The 21,836-nt window shown below is 32.1% G+C and overlaps 1 protein-coding gene across 6 annotated transcripts in view; it reads left to right on the top strand.

The window, feature by feature from the left end:
- The window catches only part of LOC139525571 (CD109 antigen-like), a 365,611-nt gene that overhangs the window by 191,170 nt on the left and 152,605 nt on the right, over positions 1–21,836 (top strand). The gene's annotated exons all lie outside the window — the stretch shown is intronic.

Consider the following 21,836-nt stretch of genomic DNA (forward strand, 5'->3'; position numbering starts at 1 on the left):
TTCTATATCACTTTTATATTGGAAAAAATTAATTCAATAATATTAGTGGTTGAAAATGACTTTGGTACCGGAATAGATTTTTTAATAACAAGACACGACATGTGAATTAAATTTTGTGATCAGGTGCGTTGTTGTGCGTTGCTGTTAATGAAGTGGTTTGTATTATCCGATTCCTTAAAAAACAAGAAACCGAGATTGATGGTTTAGTTGTCACGAAGAGATAAAAGACGAAGGGAACTAATGATTTCCATGACAATAAAACACTGCAGGTAGCAACACGACGGCAATATGTGATTTTGATGTGTTGTAATTGCATAAGATTTTCGATTTAAATGCTGATTTGACTATTTTTTTTAAAACAAATGTTATATCATCCTTGGCATCGTGCACGTGGTGCCTCATTTACGTACATCTACGTACAATTTATGGTGAAACAGAATGGCAGACACTTCAAACTGTGTATGATTTTGATCTGTTATGTATATTCATTTCAAGATTATTATTTTTATTTTATTTTAAATGCATTTTTATTTGTGTGGTTTAATGATTCAAAGTTGACTATGTGGTTGACTTAAGTTGTAGACGACCATTGCCTTAAAAAATCATTTTTTTCAAGTTCAGGTTCGAGAATTCTAAAGATTTAAGAAAAGTCGGGTTTTTCTCTCTATTTGAATTACATTGTATGTTCAAAAATCAGTGTATGAGTATCATAAGAATATTTTTTTCAAACAATGGTAAATTTTTCAGTAAAATTTGATTTGCTGAAATTTGATTTGATTTGATTCGATTTTGATTTGTATAGTTAATCCTTGATATATTTAATTGTAGTTCTGGTGGTTTCTTAACCACCAAAGAAACTAAAAGGTCAAAATCTAAATAAGAAATTAATAGACAATAAGCGGTTGTATGTGCTTACTTTATATAGAATTGTATAACCTTGGTCATTGTATTGTGAAAAGATATATGGGAAAATATAAGGTAACGTAAATAAAAAATCAATTCTCGGCTTAGCGATGTACACATATAACCGAATTTCTTTGGATTTTGGGAAGATTGAGTCCAACATCAGATATTCATGAATCATTTAAGTAATACACTACAGGATTCTCACACGATGATATCCAGCTAAGTACATTGTAATAGTTTACTTTTTACAAAATTGGATTTGCATGGAGAGTGTCAATAAATTATTCCATTTTCCGGATTTTCTTACTTTTAATCCGTTTATTAGATAGATCGAAAACACAAGACGCCAATTTTTGTCAACAAAGGTGCCATCAATCTAATGAAGTTGTGATTTTTTAACTTATTGTAGGCCGTACGGTGACCTATATTTGTTAATTTCTGTGTCACTTGGTCTCTTGTGGAGAGTTGTCTCATTGACAATCATACAACATCTTTTTATTTTATCAAATACAGTTATTTTATGAACAAGTGTACTAGTGATTACAAAGGTTTGTCTATGTCAGATAAACGGAAAATTCGTAGAAATTTGTAGTAGGCCGAAAATACATATCAGATGAGAGCCGTGGCCTAGTGGTTAGTTCATCGGACTACTAACACAAAAGTTCCTGGTTCGATCCCCTTTCCGGGAAGAAAATTACAGGGACTGAATTTTCGGTTATCCCCCGATAGTCCGTCGGAAGGGGGCGGTAAAAGGCTTACACTTGTTTAGAGAGAGAGCCATATCTCTTGCACGTTAAAGACACCCTTGTAGATTTCGAAAAAAAAAGCAGTCTAATGCATCTACAAGGCAACATTCGTACCCGTAAAGTGGAAAGGGATTAATATAAGTTGCAATAACTTGTTTCCCAATCCACTATAAATAATTATGTTTAAACTAATACACGTCACGATTTCAGGACATTATAACATTAATCCTTACGAGAAGTAGAAAATATTAGTAGTTTCACAAATCCCAGGTGTATGCCCATGTCCACATATTTACAAATGAAATTCTATGTATAGTAACGAAAAGCTCAATAAAATAGAAATTATTACATGCATTTATAAAAAAAAACCGATGATGTATAATATGACTCTTTAAAGCTACAAAGATCAGTTTGTATTTCAATGTACTCATAGAAATACACCGGTTATCCTTGTTTTCTTTACTTTTGTTCTCCTGTACAGTGAAGTCTGTAATCACCGAACCATGCGTTCATGGTAAATCGTGCTAATACATCAATCGAAACTTAAATGTATACTACAAATGTAGTAATATTTTTCAGTTGAATTACATTTTTTACACAGAAAATCTCTTTGAACAGACTAAAAATCTTCAGATTTTCGGTTTATGTTGGTCTGACTGGATTTTTTAAAATTTTCCCTACAGTTTTGGATCATGGCAATTTAAGAAGTTTTAATCATAGATCATTGCCCCGTAGACAATTGATTTACAAAAAAATATCCGTTGATAACCTTGAGTGACGAAAGGAATATTCGGTGAGACATAAGCTTCCTGTTAAGTTCATTTACTCTCACTTTTAATGTGTTAGAATTCTTATCTCAGACACAATAAAATGTGATGACGATCAGTTGGACCCTTTTACTTGAAAGTAATAAATAACCGTCTTACTCAAAATAGCTTTTGAGAAAAATAGTTACAGAGATGTTATGTTCAGAACCAGGTGGTAATACCAGTGTTGGCGAATTAAGTCTCCATAAATGTAATTTCTATACTTTGTATAGCTTTGTATCACTGTCAGCTTTTGATGTTGATGTTGTACATTGTACCTTTCTTGTTTCCCTTATTATGAAAAGTGAAACAGACATATTAATAAAAATGACTTTAAAAGGTGTCATCCACAAGACTGTAACCCAACTCTTTAAAAAGAAAAGAAATTATAAAAATAAAAAAATTACCGAACTCAGAGAAAATTGCAAAACTGTAAGTCTGTAATCAAATTGCAAAATTAAAAGGTCAAATATATCAAACGAATGGATAACAACTGTCATATTTCTGACTTGCATTTTCTTTTGTAGAAAATGTTGAATTCAACTTGGTTTAATCGTTAGCTTCTCACTTGTTTGACAGTCCCATAAAAACTACATATATTGACAACGATGTATGAACAAAACAAACAAACCTAACATAATAGGTCAAAATGTATAAACTGGGGGTACACTATTCAACAGTGTGTCTCAATCACTATAAAACAAACAAATATGTAACAAAGAAACACAAAAGGTCATATAGACAAATAGATATAGGAAGATGTGGTATAAGTGCCAATGAGACAACTCTCCATTCAATTAACAATTCATAAAAGTAAACCATTACAGGTCAAGGTACGGCCTTCAACACGGAGCCTTGGCTCACACCTAACAGCAAGCTATAAAGGGCCCTAAAATTAGCAATGTGAAACCATTCAAACGGGAAACCCAACGGTCTAATCAATATAAAAATACATTTGTCATTAGCAAAAAAAGAAGACAAGAATACACAAATTTACCATATATAGCACAATTATTTTTTTTTTCGAAATGTGTGGGATTGAAATGAAGCATTCAGTAATTAGCAGACTACAAACAAAGCATCACTTTTGAGTTCAATTCCCAGTTAGAATTAAACATACAGGTAATCCAATAGTTTGAATGCGTTGGAATCATCAAACAAACAAGGTCTGAATGTTCAGTTTAACTTTTTAAATTATTAGTTTTCAAGACTTCATACAAAATGACAGGAAATGACTTTCCTATTCAAGTTGAACCCCTTTGATGTGTTTCGTCGAAAACGTCTAATGATGAAATATAAAATACGAGGAATTTAAAAATAAATTTCATGAGGATTTACTTTAGAAGTCGTAATAATTTTATTTGAATTATTCTTTGTTCCATTTTGAGATCTGAAAATTGAATCATGTTATTTTGCGAACATCGTAATTACATAAATCTTTTAGCTGGATAATGTTGAAAATATGCACAGATGTAAATTAGAAGACAGGAATTGCTCTAACCTCGAAAAAACTTGCAAATGTAAGAGCTGTAGTGAAATTCTCAACAAGGTCTATGATAATTACTTGGAGCTGCTATAAACGAGGGGGATAATAAAACATTATTCTGAAAAATTTATTTACGAAATTAGTTATAAAAAAAAGTTTTGACTGTGGAGTACTTGGTTGTATCACGTCACTTGTACATTGTTGTAGATGGCGGATCCTGGGGAGGGTCCCGGGGATTGAAACCCCCCTTATTTTTTGACGATCAATCCATTTTGATAGGGACATATGGTTGGGACCCTCCTACCCTTTATCCTGGATTGGGAATCCACTTTTTGGAAAATGACTAGATCCGCCCCTGCAGTATCTAGCATTCTGCTGCAGTCTTTTTGTATATGTCCTTCGTGATTCCAGTTTATAGATATGTTGAAATAATCTTAATTCAGATATTTTAATTATTATTTTTCAAAAGCGGTAACGAATACGTTTCGATTGGTTAATATCGTCCTGATTTGAAATTCATATCAATGATGTGCTAGTGGATCTAAAATTTACAACAACAAAATATTACACCATGGTTTTTTTGTTGAGTGCTTTGAATTCACAAAGATGTAAATAAGCGAAATCTTGTAAATTCTGATATGATTCAGGTTGATATTTCGTTTATTAAAAAAATATATAAAATACTACCACATCATCTTACAAGCACTTATCTCAAAGGACAATATAAGAAGACAATGTATCACTATATATAGTATCTTAAACCATTTGGAACATAAATCATTTTAATGGTTTTGAATTTTCCTTGGGGAAAGTGAAAGTTAGAAAGTGTAATGTTGTTATCGTTTATTTGAAACAAATTAAGAAGAAATCATCTAAAACATTATGCAAGAACACATTAAATGAAACAGCAAATACGTTTAACTCTGTAATGATAGTTGCCAAGCCTTGCAATTACATTAAACCATTGTGCGTTTTCTCTTTTAAATTTCTAGAAAATGCAAAATTCGAATTACAGCGACATGCAGTTATAAACCAAGAAAATATTAATTTGAATTAAATGTTCGGAGTTAAATGTTCAATGGCCGTATATTTGCATAGATATGTTAACATTTACATGAATGTGATGAAAATGATTTATTTATAATATGTTCACATTGAACGGACGTCAGCTTCAAATCTTTCTGAAATTTATTACGACTGTACTTCATCGAACAATACATTGTTGACGTATGATTTTGATTGTGTTACTGTTTTATTGACCACATCTGGAAGCTTGAATATTCATTACCAGATTTTCAGTATTTAGCGAATTTTGTAGTTCAGGACAAAAGCAGATATAAAATGCTGTCCCGTTCGACCTTGACCTAACTAATAGGCTTTTTGACATTTTCTTCTATTGCATTTTCTTTCTCCTAGTTTTTCTCTGTTGGGAATAATAATTCAATATCTATGCTGATTAAAAAAAGAAAAATCTGCTTAAACTTATTATTTCAGGAGCTTGCAATTCAGTAGTTGTCGTTTGTCGCTGTTTATTATTTCGTTTTTCGTTTATTGCTTTGTACACAAATCAGTTCGTTGCTAAATTTTCTTTTTTCCTCGTTTGAATTGTTTTACATTTTGTCTGGCCTATTATAGCATACTATACAGTAGAGACTCTTTGTTTATTGTTGAAGGCCGTACAGTGACCTATATATTTGCCTACATCTACGTCATTTGGTCTCTGGTGGATTGTCTCATTGGTAATCATACCACATATTCTTATTCTTTATATTAACAAATCAAATCAAATCAAATATTTTATTGTCGTAAAAACTTTACAGTTTGTGACCAACATATATTAACACAATAAACAAACATATATACATACATATCAAACATACATAATAAAAACAGCATAAAAATTTATAACAACAATCAAGCTGTTAAGAGTCCCCTGCCCTCAGTTCTAATGACTTTTTCAAGAAGGATCCTAACTTATTTGTTTGTAGAGGCGTTGATGGATGTAGTATATAATGATTTTTTTCTTCTTCCGTTAAATTATTAAAGATATTATTTTCAGTACATATGTGTTGAAAAAAGGCATTTCTTAGAGATTTATTATAATCACAATAGAGTAAAAAATGTTTCTCATCCTCTAGTATTTTACATTTATGGCAAAGTCGTTCCTCTCTTAGGATTTTAAAATATCTCCCCTTTTCAATCAAGAGGGAGTGATCCCTTATTCTAAATTTAGTGAATAATCTCCTTATCTGAAAACTAGATGTATTTAGATAAGATTCTAGTTTGTAATCTTTTTAAAAGTTTTTTTATAAAGATACAATTTACTTTGATCATCAATGTTTTCAAATTTATAACAATGGCAACAGTAATCCCTCGGAGATTGACTTTACGAAAATCATATTTTTCTGAAAGTGTCATAACCATGAGGATTATCTCAAAGTTTATTTCAGAAAGTGTCAAAATTATAAGGATTATCTCAAAGTGTATTTCAGAAAGTGTCATAATTATAAGGATTATCTCAAAGTTTATTTCTGAAAGTGTCATAAGGATAATCTCAAAGTTTATAGATATAGAGAGATGTGGTGTGAGTGCCAATGAGACAACTCTCCATCTAAATAACATTCAATAAAAGTAAACCATTATAGGTCAATGTACGGCCTTCAACACGTAACATAGGCTCACACCGAACAATAAGCTATAAAGGGCCCCAAAATTACTAGTGTAAAACCATTCAAACGAGAAAACCAACGGTCTAATCTATATAAAAAACGAAAAATGAGAAACAAGTATAAATTACATAAGCAAACTAAAGACAACTACTGTACATCAGATTCTGAAACTAAAGCATGTGTTCCGTTTCTTGCTGTCGTAGATTTTTTTTATCGTTAATGAAGTCAAGATTAATGATCGGATATGTACGTATTTGGATTTAAGTAAAATTCACATAGAGACTTAGAGATTTGATTTAAAAATAGGTAATAATGTTTACACATCATCAATTTAAGAAACATCTCTTTATGTTTTAAAAGAAATTTTTAACCGTATTGTTTGATTTGGTTTCGCAGTAGACTTGGTCTTTTATTTCATTAAGATGAAATTATCTGGTTTTTTTTTTTAAAAGTTTGGTCTTTAGTTGTTATGCTTCAGATTTGATATCAAGTGATTTATTTAGGGTATTTTTTCAGATATAACGGATGAAATTCCCAAAATTTATGTTTAACGTGCATTGACGAATATTTCACTGAATACGCAAAACGTGTGATTTTATTGACAATAAGACGACGGACCACTATAGCATAACGATACTGTAAGCAACTGTTGACCATTGCATGGCCTTCGGCGATACCCATTCAGTATTGTGAGCAAACAAATGCTTCTGAAAAGCAAAACTAAGATAAGGTTAAAAGGTCAATAAATCCATGACTGCTGGGGAAAACCATTTAAAACTCATTCTATTTTAAGTAAATACTTTGAAACGTAAACAATTACGGAACGACATGTACTGTTTTAGTCACACCGTCGAATAATTATACCCAAGAGAGATGTTGAGTTGAGAAAACAAACAGGTATAATCAGACGTAGTAATATTAGAGCTGTTAATCGGGAGAATCTGCTTGAAAATTAATTAAAACATATAAGTTTCTGGACACGATTCTTGATATGAACTCATTATCTAGTTCATAGTTATAAATCAAAAGAAAGGCAGGTGTTCAAATTAGAAAATGAAGAAACTATCCGCTATTAATAATTATAAATAAGGACAGTTTTACAGATAATATATTTTGCTTCGGGTTTTGTTTATATTTTATTACAAAAAGGCAATAATGAACAAGACAAGTAGTTATTTATTAATTCTAAACCTGTAGATAGTGACAGTGCTAGGGTTCAAATTCTGGTCATTTGGGGATATATTAACAAAAACGTTTGTTAGTTACACGTCCTTGGTATTTTAATTATAGCGCATTGAAAAGCTAATTCCAATTTATATTCAATTGTAAAACGTACAAATTGTCACTGGAATTGTAGTTTTAGTTTTGGTAATCAGTCATAATATGTATTTTGTTCCAAATTAAGATGTCTAATCAGAAATTCTGTGTATGAACAGTAATCAAAGTAAGCATAGTAAAACTGTTGTTAGAGTGGAGTAAACTGTTGTGTGTAACCGAAATGCACTATAATTCCCCTACCTAATTCTGAACTCATAGCCAAACGTTTTCTCGCAGATCTTATTAAACGAGTCTATTTTTTCGGCTCATCGAGCTTGTTGATGATGAAATGTCGATTGAAAGTGTAAGATTAATAGCTACAGAATGGAAAGATGTACTAAAATGTTTTATACTTAAGCCGTGTTATTATTGTATTCATTTAAGAATTGAATGATTCGGGTTTTTTTTCGGTTACATTAGGAAATTAAAAGCTTGAAATGTTGTATATTAAAGGCTTGCGTGGTCCAAAGAGCGTCATAAGCTATAACCATCAATTGGCGTATTGTATCGCCTTACCTTCTTTATTTAAAGTACCACACTATTATAACCAAAATACAAATAGGTCATTTTATCATTATATCGAAACTGTAAACAACTGTCATATAAGTGGGAGGTTTATCTAGATAAAAAACCAGGTTATACCCACCAATTTTTCTTCAGAAATGCATGTACCAAGTCACGAATATATATCAGTTGTTTTCCATTTTTTGTTTTAAAATTTACTTGATACTAGGCTTAGGTTTGATTTTTATGAAAAGCGAACTTCTCAGCGCTCCAGTTTTCTCCCACGCGACATGTCAGAAAACGAGAGCGCTGAGAGGTTTGATTTTGATGTCAGTAATATCTAGCAGTTACAAATTATGGTCCAAAATTCAGATCAAGCAGCGTTTTTTATGGGACTAGAAATTCAAATTATGAGACAATTTTCCGCCATTCAACACATGAACAGAAAACAATGAAATAACTCCTGCGAACAACTTGTTGTTATGAAAAGTTGTAAGAGTTATACAGCTCATTTGTGATCCTCTTTAAAAATGATGATTTATTACGGATCAGCCTTCTTAGCATAGCCACACTTTTACTGAAATTTTTTATGTTGTTCTAGATTGATTGACCAAAGGCTGTTAAACAACCTGAAACAAAATATTAAATGTATATTCAACGATTTTATGGTAGAGGTGGTCTCCTTTTTACTTTAAAAAAAACCACACTGAGTCGAAAACTATGCTATACTATGCTGGTTTGTCCCTTGTGGCACCGCTAAAGTCCAAAATTCCTCTAAAGTCGAGGAATTGTGGACTTTAACGGTGCCACACCCCTTCATTTAAAAAAATGTTTCATACTTTCTACTGTATTATTTCATGATTAACAATTTAAAGGGATCCATAACCTTTAGTGTTTATTAGCTCACCTTTCCTAAAAGGAAATGTGAGCTTTTGCCATCACTTGGCGTCCGTCGTCGTCGTCGTCGTAAACTATTTCAAAGATCTTCTCCTCTGAAACTATAGAACCAATTACAACCAAACTTTAGCTGAATGATCCTTAGGGTATCTAGAATAAAGGTTGTGTTTTATTTTCCATTTTGTGAAAAAAAAACATGGCCGCCATGGCTAAAAATAGAACATAGGGGTAAAATGCAGTTTTTGGCTTATTTCTCAAAAACGAAAGCATTTAGAGCAAATCTGACATGCTGATCTATCAGCCCTGAAATTTTCAGATGAATCAAACAACCCATTGTTGGGTTTCTGCTACTTAATTGGTAATTTTATGGAAATTTTGCAGTTTTTGGTCATTATCTTGAATATTATTATAGATAAAGATAAACTGTAAACAGCAAAAATGATCAGCAAAGTAAGATCTACAAATAAGTTAATATGACCAAAATTTGTCAATTGACCCCTGAAGGGGTTATTGTCCTTTAATGACAATTTTTCACAATTTGTTCATCATATTTGCTAACTTTAAAAAATCTTCTCCTCTAAAACTACTCAACCAAATTCAACCAAACTTCAACTGAATGATCAGTAGGGTGTATAAAATAAAGTTAGTGTTTTATTTTCTATTTCGTCAAAAAACATGGCCGTCATGACTAAAAATAGAACACAGGGTAAAATGCAGTTTTTGGCTTATATCTCAAAAACTCCAGCATTTAGAGCAAATAAGACAAGAAGTTAAAGTATTTATTAGGTCAAGGTCTACCTGTCCTGAAATTTTCAGCCGAATTGGGTAACTGGTTTTTCAGGTATAATGCCCCTGAATTTTAAAGAAATTTTGCAGTTTTTGGTCATTATCTTGAATATTATTATAGATAAAGATAAACTGTAAACAGCAAAAATGATCAGCAAAGTAAGATCTACAAATAAGTTAATATGACCAAAACTTGTCAATTGACCCCTTAAGGGGTTATTGTCCTTTAATGACAATTTTTCACAATTTGTTCATCATATTTGCTAACTTTAAAAAATCTTCTCCTCTAAAACTACTCAACCAAATTCAACCAAACTTCAACTGAATGATCAGTAGGGTGTATAAAATAAAGTTAGTGTTTTATTTTCTATTTCGTCAAAAAACATGGCCGTCATGACTAAAAATAGAACACAGGGTAAAATGCAGTTTTTGGCCTATATCTCAAAAACTCCAGCATTTAGAGCAAATAAGACAAGAAGTTAAAGTATTTATTAGGTCAAGGTCTACCTGTCCTGAAATTTTCGGCCGAATTGGGTAACTGGTTTTTCAGGTATAATGCCCCTGAATTGATGATTTTAAAGAAATTTTGCAGTTTTTGGTTATTATCTTGAATATTATTATAGATACAGATAAACTGTTAATAGCAAAAATGTTAAGCAAAGTAAGATCTTCAAATAAGTCAATTTGACCAAAATTGTCAATTGACCCCTTAAGGAGTTATTGCCCTTTAAAGACTTTTTTTCACAATTTGTTCATCATGTAGACTTACTTTAAAAAATCTTCTCCTTTGAAACTGCTGTATCAATTTCAGCCAAACTTAGGCTAAATGAGTTTCAGAGTATCTAGTATAAATTTTATATTTTATTTCCTTGTATGTCAAGAAACATAGCTCCTATGGCTAAAATAGAACAATGTTTTTTTTTTTTTTGCTTTTGAAGAACATAGGACGATTCAAAGAACATTTAAATAAATTGAAAAGCCAAAATAAGGATTATCATTGATGGGAGATTTAACCAAAAAAAATTAAGGTGATCGATTCAGGCTCTTGAGAGCCTCTTGTTCTAACTTTCTTACCGTAGAGTAAATTATTCATACCACGAGACAACTGTAGGCGTGTTATACGACTAACGCAAACATTGTATTATATGTTTTTTCGTAGTATCTAAGAATCGAGAAAAAAAAACAAATATCATATTCTGAGACAATATTGGCTTGTTATACGACTCAAGTTGTATATGTCTTATTTTTAAGTTCTAAGACTCGAGCCAAAATAAGTCATATTCTAAGACAACATATGCTTGTTATACCACACACACAGATAAAAACGTTAGATATAATAAAAATACATTGATGAGCCTACATGAAAAGTATTTATCATCCGTTACGACTGAACAACATAGCTGATCTGCTAAGTTTGCAGTCTACATTCTAGCGTACACCATGTACAATGTAACAGGTCTACAAAAAAAGTCACGGTGACTTTGAAATAAAGAACAACAATTAAAGCGCTGTTTCTTTGTTTTTTTGTTTGCTTTTTGCTGTGGATGTGCCTGGTTTTGTATCATGGATGGATATCCGATATCATTTGTGCCGAACGAAAACTAGTTTAACGCTAAGTTGGCCGCTTTGTCTTGGTGGTTGGTTGGACATTGCGCATGCGATATTGTCACGATGTCACAGAATCATGGTAACCCATTGAAGGAAGAGAAACAATTTGCTACCGAGGTCTAACTTTACTTGGCTAAATTTGAGAGGAAGTATAACACCCAATACTGGCCCACTGCAATTAGTTTGTATCAATGGTTCGAATTCTGATTGGATGACAGTTAGCGTAAAATTCTCTATCTCCTTGTCTGTAACTAAGGTAGCCGACATTTTGAATTGCTGAATGTATTGACATGTAATTTCTGCAATAATAAGCCATAAAACTCACATGTTGCACCTAAAAATCCTCTTTTTATCAAATTTTATTACATTCTGAAGCGGCACAGAAGCCACAAAACGCCCGGTGTTTATGTTTGACGCCGGAAGCATACCTTTGACGTCATCTAGTGTTGGAACCAAAGAAGATAACATATTTTCGCGGAATTTTCTTTAATGAAGATTTTACACTGAAATAATGAACGAAATTTAATTATGAACGTGTTTTTGCATTAGAATAGAGATAACTGTATTGTATTTGAAGCTTTTCGGACGTTCATCGGTAGATTTACTGTCGCAAATACCAGTTTACCTGTCTCCGCTACGTGTCGCCAGGTATACTAAATTTGCGACAGTAAAACTACCGATGGACGTCCTTAAAGCTTCAAATACAATACAGTTATCTCTTAAATCGTAAATTGTTCCCAAGTATAATTTCTTATACATTTCTTAATGCTCTAGGCTCAAAACAGCAAGTAAAGGGGATTAGAACTTAATTTGTATTACGTTCTTAACTGCTCTTGCTGACAGAGGATATTTGTTATCAGAAATATAGGTGCTAATGAAAATGCGTAATTTATCATATATTCATTTTGCTTTGAAAATCCCACTTCAATGTTTCGGCAATGTCCATGCAGCGATGGCGAATTTCCAACACCAGACTTGAGTACCAAATCTTTAATTTCTTCATTTTAACAAAAAGATACAAGAATGCCGTTATTTAGAAATTCTTGAGTCTGTGTATTTTTTTTTTGGGGGGGGGGGGGGGGGGGAATATATCCTCACTTAATTCAAATTTTCAATTTTATTGAAACATACAAATGACAGTTTTCTCATAAAGAAGGGGGTTCAAACTTTTTGAAATTTTAATATTTTTGACAAAGGGTAAAAATACATTTATCTTTATGAAAATTGAATAAGCCAAATTGATTTTAGTCAAGGTGTTAAAGCTGTTTCCGAACTTTTGAAGGAATCGTGTTTATTCATTTCCTTATGGTACTTGTACCATCGCGCTATATTTGTTGGAGACAGCATTTATAGCAGACTTTATAGATACAAAACTGACTGAATCATAGCAGAAGAGAAGTAACCCTGATCAAACTTATAGTAAAAGTTGTTTGTTACCAGATATTGCTAATAATATAGAATTTCTGAATAATAAATCAGCTTGTTTTGTATGGCTTGTTCGATATACATATTTTTTTATAAGAGAGTGCACATTGAAACTTATTTTATAATAGTTTTGATTTCTCAAGTGTCAGCAGAAATATACTAGTGATTATTTAACATCTGCCAGATGACTGGCAAATATAATGTTATCGTTTAGATCTCATCTATATTATAAAAAAAATTGGTTTATATTTTCTTATTAGTTTTAAATAAACTCATCATATATACCAGGATTGAAATTGTGTATTTTTGCCAGACGCGCGTTTCGTCTTCAAAAGACTCACCAATGATGCTCGAGTAAAATAAAGTTAAAGAGGCCAAATAAAGTACGACGCTGAAGAGCATTAAGGACCAAATATTGCTTAAAGTTTTGCCAATTACAGCTAAGAAGATCTTTTCCTGAGGAAGAAAAGCCTTATTATTTCAAAAATTAAGTATTGTAAACTTGAACATTGGAGACCAGTCAATTTAAACTTTGTACATTTAATTAAGTCACTTTCCCTAAGTTAAATGACAATGATTTATGTCACCGATATAATAATCGTGATATATTATAAGTTTAGTTGACAAAATCCTATAGTGTAATAAGAATGTGTAAGTTTGGTTGCTGTAGGGTCGGATAGCCTATATGATTTGTATAGGAAAAAGACATTTCTTTTCTAAACTGTGGGATGCTATTTGTTTATAAAAACCCATGTCTGCATAAGTTCACGCGGTCATTAATATGTTTTGATATTTGTTTGTAAACTTTTCCCTCACAACAGAAAATTCTGCAACTGTACGCGTTGGAAGGGACGTAACATGAAAAAAAGCTAAACTATAAATGTTTTAAATTAGAATTATCTCCCTTTCCTCATAAACTTGCCCCAAAAAATATAAAATTATCAAGTCTGTTATAAAAAGAATAGATATGTTTTTGTTCGAATAAGCATTTGAACCAAATCAGCCTTCCATCAAAAAGAAAGTTTAATGAAGCATTTCAGAAAAAGTTAAATAGATATTTCTGATGTACAGTACACATTAAATAGATATTTCTGATGTACATTACACATTAAATAGATATTTCCGATGCACGGTTACTTTACACAAACAAACAAACAAACAACAAACAAATAATTTATTAGAGTCTCACCTCTTTAAAACATTTGATATACAACACAATATAATATTAACAATTTATAAAAGAGCCACTCTAAAAAGAGTTATGAGAGACTGTAAAAACACAGATTAAAATACATTTATATTATATCTATTACATATATCAATATATCTTAGCATAAAACACCATACTATTAAAAACAATTATACAAAAGAAAACAAACAACATTATAAACACTTATTACGAGTATAAAATACACTTTCTCTTAAAAAGTACTTCATGGCAGATTTTGGCTGTAAAATAACAAACTCTATCATCATGAAACATAAATAAAAACTTTCCTTCATTACTTAAATTACTAAAACTACTTTCTATATTACATACACTGTTAAAAAATATCGTTCGCAAATCTGCATATTCTGGGCATTCTAATAAAACATGTTTTTCATCTTCAATTGTATTCAAATCATTTTTTCTACAATTAAAACAGAACCTTTCATTTACATCTATACCTTCATATCTGCCAGTTTCAATTTTAATCGGAGCAACACCTGCTCTAAATTTAGCATATGCACTTCTATATTTACCGGGCATAGTTATACTTAAATATTTTCTGTACAATAATTTGATTTAAATAGCCTGTAAGTACGCAATTTACTGCTTTCATTAGCTAGTAAATTTAAATGCCAATTATTTTGGTACACATTTTAGGCAAATCTAAAGTCACATTACGATTGCCACTAAAACAGTAAAACAATTAGTATTTGTTATAGGGTACCTATATTTTTATCTGGGTTTCGGACCTCAACTGCAGTATATCATATTTTCCAATAATGTAGAGCTACAGCCGATTTTGATCTGTATTATCTATTGCAACTAGCATACATTCCAGTATAAGAGGGTAATATCGGGTAAATGAAAATGTAAATAACTGGACCTTCTGTATTGTCAGCAGATTTGGTACATTATTGTACATGAATAGGGGAGACTTTATGGTCAACTGTGCATTTTGTGGAATTACGACCTTTTGGCTCTATTTGAAATATTTGCTGATTTTAAGCTGAGTCTTTACTAGAGTTAGTACATTATTAGTATATTACATAATGAAGATTGTATGGTCAACTATGTGTTTTTTGAAATTACGACCTTTTGACTCTATTTAAAATATTTGCAGAGTTCGGGCTGATTCTTAGTACATTGTTAAATATAATGAAGTCCTACGCGACGAATTACGGCTATTAAATTTAATTTGAAATATCTGCAGATCTCGACCTGATTATCGGTATAATATTATTGTATAATGAAGACTTGAAGACTTACAAATCGTATCGTACCTATTAATCTTGCTTTAGTTCTCTTGCGTCAAAAGATCTTGTACTAATTATTAAAAATTGTGTAAGATGTTTTTGTCTGTCTGAAAGAATTCATATAACATTAACATCGTTTTATTGTTACCATAATTTACAAGTCAATTTTATATATCAATTTTAAGGTTTACATGTCCGTCTGACAGAGGTCAGTTGACCTTTATATCAATTCAAGGAGCATTAATTATGTTTACCGGTAGTTTTTTTTACATGTAGTCTGGTCTTGATCTCAAAGACCTTAAACATAAAATTCAAACGAAAGTAACAAAACACGCGTAACATTTCATCCTGTAAACACATGTTACAAAACGCCTGTATTTCAAAAAATCCCACAACGCATGTTATGTAAAATTACAATGCCTACTGCTTAACTGATAAATAGCATTATTTAGTGATAAATAGGTATAGTGGCTACTTATTACAAACTTATACTAAATTGTATGTTATTAATTGTATAAGAACAGCCGCACACATCTCACATATTTACGTATGTTTTAAGTATTTGATAGACTGTTTTTGATTTAAGATTTTCCATTGATAATGTTTTTGTTTCATTGAATGTAATTATTCAAACCTCTATAGATCTGTTAATGCCCGGTCATATCTTAATAATGTAGGTGTGAAACGCACATGTCTAGAGAAATCACAGCTGCATGGGAACGAGAGCGAGAGCGAGTTCAAATAATCCGTTTTGTCAGTCTCAAAGTATAATAGCCATTGGGGTTTTGAATTTATAACATCCTGACCTCAAGATGCCCTTTAGGTCTGTACGGTATGTCCCTACTCTTCTTATATTCATATTTTTATAATCCTATGCAAGTGTTGCATTTGTTTTAATACTCTTGCTCCGTCAACCTCAAATCGCATTTTTCTCAGATACTACAATTTTTCCTGAAATTTTTAATCAAGCTTTATGTAAGCATGCTTTACTCTTTAATCTGTTTTCATATCCATCGGTCATCAATAACAGTTGCATTCTTTTTAAATTACAATAACTTTGGAATTAAGTTTCACATGATCAAGTTAATTAAGTACAAAAATGTACTTTGTTCTGCGTTTTACCATCCATCGTTCATTACTTTCTACTTGCCGAATACTAATATAGTCGTATAAATAGTTGTCATTCATTAAATGTGTGTCGCATTTGTATCAAGAACTGCACATTCTGTGGTTAGGTCTGTTTCTGAGAAACTGTTAGCAACTATAGGTCAATTTTATTCGGTGTATGGAATTATTTTAAGGTGTGCACGTCTGGTAGAGTTGATATGGCCTAGACCTTATTTTAATGGATCATTACCATTATATAGAAATAAAATTTATGAAATAATTACATTGGATTGTAATTAAATATTTAACACATAATAGGTTTCTGACAAAGAATAACTGTAGTCAAAGAACTGAGAATTGGTTATGTGATTTGAATTTTTATTCAGTTTTTTTCCCTTTTATTGTGTAATACACCATGCTGTTGCGAATTCCCCGTAGGACAGCCGTAAACTTGATATGTTAAGTTTATGTGATACGTTCACATATTGACCATGCTTTCTTTCATATACAAAATTAACTGCAATTTAGATAATGTTTTCAATGAATTGCTATTACAATTTATGTTGCAATCTGCGCGTTGAAATGTCTCCAGTCGAAATGTCTTCAGATATAAGGTTCTGTGAGTTTTAAAAGTATCAGAATTCAAACAAGCACTAACTTATTGTTTGACTTGAAGTGTATGAGAGGAAACACACATACATTTACATAAATCACTACATAAAAACGAAGAGTGCGGAATAGCTTATCATTGACTTTTCTATCTTCGTGGTTTCTAAAGACTTCTGATGACCATTGACAACCACTTCACTTTTTTGATAACTCGATTGCAACGGACAAGTGTTATTACTTCCGGGTAACCATTTCCCCTTCATTGTTAAAAAGCTGATGTTAAGTTATTGTCATGAATAATAACAGTTTGACCTATAAAACAAAAGTATCTTCTAGGTGACATATCGCTTTAATTGAAGTTCAGAAGCTTAAGAAAATAATACCATGTCATGAAATATCATTTGACGTCAAAAAAGGGTCGAAAGATACCAGAGGGACATTCAAACTCATAGATCAAAAATGAACTGACAACGCCATGGTTAAAAAAGAAAAAGACAAACAAAAAAACATTAGTTCACAAGACACAACATGGAAAACTTGAGACTAAGCAACACGAACCCCACCAAAAACTTGGGGGTAATATCAGGTGTTCCTGAAGGGTAAGCAGATCCTGTTCCATATGTGGCACCCGTCTTGTTGCTCATGTTATTACAAAACCAAAGCTTCACCTTCTTTCAAAGTAGTATGAGGTAAAAAGTACTTCTTTGTATAATGCGAACAAAAGTTTTAACCTTTTGTAGCAAACTTGCAAAAAAACGTTTTTGTCATATATTGAATATACTTAAACATAGATTATCATACGATATATTTACAATACTGCAATCGCCTTAGTAATATCTATGAAATCTTATTTCTTGTTCAGTAAAATAATCTCTATGATGTGAACACATGAATACCTCTTCATTTATATTTATATGAAAACTGACATATCAATACAAATAACAAACCAGGACAGCCGTAAATTTACCTGCGGATACATATACACAAATGTACTAAACATAAATTCAATGTTCACATGTACTTACCAGGGCTGCGTTCAATACCGTAGAAACTTGTATAGCTGGGTTGTGTTCAATGTCGTAGCAGCTTGCATTGTATATAGCCGCTATGTCTTAAATATATCTATTTATAATTTCATCGATACGCTACATAGCTTGCCTAACAAATGACTTCTTTGACGACATTTTAGATTCTCAAGATATCATGCTTTTTTAGGGCGCCCTATATCTTTTAGCGACTATGCGTTCAGTAGTCAATATCTACGTCGCAGGTATGATATTGAACGCAATCCGGGTTTGGTTGAAACCTTTACAAACAGTTCCTCATTGTTACAATAGGCGACTGAATGTCATAGCCTGACTTGCCGTTTTCGACTTATGACCTTGATTGTGACTTGTCCTTTTGATATCTTTCGCATCTTGTAAATGTTACATTCGAATGACTGGTGGGCAAAGACAGGTTTTACATCCCCCAGACCTACAACTTGTATGAGAGTCACTTTAGTTCTAATTTAACCATGTATCTTGGAGGCTATTTGATAAATCGGCCGTGTAATATCGTCCTTGCTAGCTGAGCCTTGAAGTCATTTTTAGGTAAGGTACACTACTCTCCTTTCGAAGTAGCCTAGTCCTACAGAGAGATAGATTGGTTATCTCTCGGACTTGACTACTTTTAAAGGAGGGTAGGAAACCTAACCTCATAATCACTTCACGGTTCGGCAAGCTAGCCAAAGATATTACCGCTGCCTACATACTCAATGCAATCGGCTGTAATGAAACGTTGCAACTCTTAACATAAATATTTCAACATTCAATGTGGCTGCGTATTTATACATCCTGAACAGTTAAGTGGGTATGGGTGTCTTCCTCCATCTTGGATTGTAAAAAACAAAGAAGCTAAGGTCCAGATTTTCTATTAAGTTAGATGCAGGAATGCAGATATTGAATGTGAATTTTCATTTAAAAGAACCAATTTATAAGAATATAACTTATAAATATTAGTATTTTAACAAGAGTTGATTATTTTCGTTTTTTTTTAATTGTTTTCAAATTGGCCTTTTAAAGGGAGATAACTCTAAAACAGTGCATTTTCTGAAGGATTCCACATGGAATTTTCCTATTTTGTATTTTAGCTGGAAAAAACGTACGGTGACCCTATCTTTTTTTATGATTTTCTTAAAGTATTGTCTGAAAGCTTTCTTTTCCTAATTTATTTTGCAATTCTATCATTTCGTTTAGTTTCTAATCACAAATTGGTATTTTTTCCTGTATAATCCATACAAAATGTATCATTTTGTCACCACCTGTAGCTTGAGAAAATGCGCGGTGACCTATCATTTTTATTATATTTTTGAACATATATCAATAGATACTACGTTTTGGCAAAATATGAACAAATTCTATCATTTTTATTTTAGACTCCCATACCACCTTAAGCGCCCTCCATGGTAAGAATATTTGTACGGGAACACCGCATTATCTAGATTGCATTACTTGTCTTTGAAAGCTTATAAAAAACCAATGTTCTGCTTAGTTCTTGTATCTTTCACTATTAAGTTACGAAAAAAAAAGGACAATAAGGTCTCAGACAAACCCGTTTTACTGTCTCTTGGGGTGTACATTAAAGTTTGAACAAACACTGCTACCTCTAGAATGTGGACTTACCAGTTGCTACTTTTAAAAATCTCTATGTAAAGGTTGCTGTTGATTAAAACTTCACGAATGTCATAACAGTTACTACATACATTGTGGGGAAGTAAACAACGTTTTCTAAATCGATGTGTTCTTTTTTTTAGGCTGTATATGTGTGTGTGTGTGTGGGGGGGGGGGGAGGATTCGCAACAGCATGGTGTATTGCACAATAGAAGAAAAAAACTGAATAAAAATTCAAATCACATAACCAATTCTCAGTTCTTTGACTACAGTTATTCTTTGTCAGAAACCTATTATGTGTTAAATATTTAATTACAATCCAAATTCAGACCTGTATCAAGCGTGAATAATGTGTCAATTTTTGCCCCAACTATGTAGGGTTGGACCTCTATGGTCGTGTGCAGCTGCGCTCGGCGAAGCAATTTATTCCTGATAGATGAGCTACCATAAAAAGAATGACATGAATAGGTGACAAAGAGCAGACGTCTTGCACTTTGGTATAGACTCATTTATCACGTGTTATTATTAGAAATTGGTTTGTATTATAGGAACTTGTAACATTTTATCCCCCGATCTGAATCCCCGGATGCAATGGTGTTTTTGATGATTAAATCGAGGTGTAGTTAACTAATGACCTGTCACATCAACAAATTGCCTTATAGAACATTAATTAACTTTCGTTTGTGATTTGCGAGGCACAATGATTTAATTAATGTTCACATAGATACCAATCAATTGAAACGATTAAGAAAATATTTACAAAAGGCGATGAAGATAAAAATAAACGGGATAAATTACTGTAGCCGGAAAACATATGTCAGCTTCACTCAGGTGTTTAAACAAGTCGTCAAAAGCGTCTGCAAGTTGTTTCTTTGTTGCGCTAAGTTCGAATTCTGACCTCAATTAGATATTTTGTTCTGTATCCATTTTTCTTTCGGTTAAAACTTAAGTTGTCAATATATTAGAATTAGATGAGACTGTCATACAAGTGAGAGGTTTAGCTAGCTATAAAGGCAGTACCGAGTCAGGAATATGACAGTTGTCATCCAACCGTTTGATGTGTTTGAGCTTTTGATTTTTAAGCCCCACCTACGATAGTAAAGGGGCATTGTATTTTCTGGTCTGTGCGTCCGTTCGTTCGTTCATCCGTCCTTCCGTCCGTCCGTCCCTCCGTCCGTTCGTCCCGCTTCAGGTAAAGTTTTTGGTCAAGGTAGTTTTTGATGAATTTGAAGTCCTATCAACTTGAAACTCAGTACACATGTGCCCTATGATATGATCTTTCTAATTTTAATGCCAAATTAGTGTTTTGACCCCAATTTCACGATTCACTGAACATAGAAAATGATAGTGCAAATTTCAGGTTAAAGTTTTTGGTCAAGGTAGTTTTTAATGAAATTGAAATCCAATCAACTTGAAACTTAGTATGCATGTTCCCTGTGAGATATGATCTTTCTAATTTAAATGCCAAATTCGAGTTTTACCTCAATTTCACGGTCCACTAAACACAGACTATGATAGTGCGAGTGGGGCATCCGTGTACTATGGACACATTCTTGTTGACAATTGATTAGGGAATTTACTTTATAGAATTTTGCTCGGAGTTTAGTATTTTTGTGATTTTACTTTTTATGATAAAGATACCACTCACGGCCCTTCGTAATTTTATCTAGTTACTATAGTATGTACATAGGTAGATTGTTGTGGTACCTTATCCTTAGTAATTTTATCTAGTTACTATAGTATGTGCATAGCTGGAATTTGTTGTGGCACCTTATCCTTAGTAATTTTATCTACTAGTAGTTACTTTAGTATGTACATAGTTGGAATTTGTTGTGGTACCTTATCCTTAGTATTTT

The sequence above is a fragment of the Mytilus edulis genome, chromosome 5, assembly GCF_963676685.1.
Source record: "Mytilus edulis chromosome 5, xbMytEdul2.2, whole genome shotgun sequence".
NCBI lineage: Eukaryota > Metazoa > Mollusca > Bivalvia > Mytilida > Mytilidae > Mytilus > Mytilus edulis.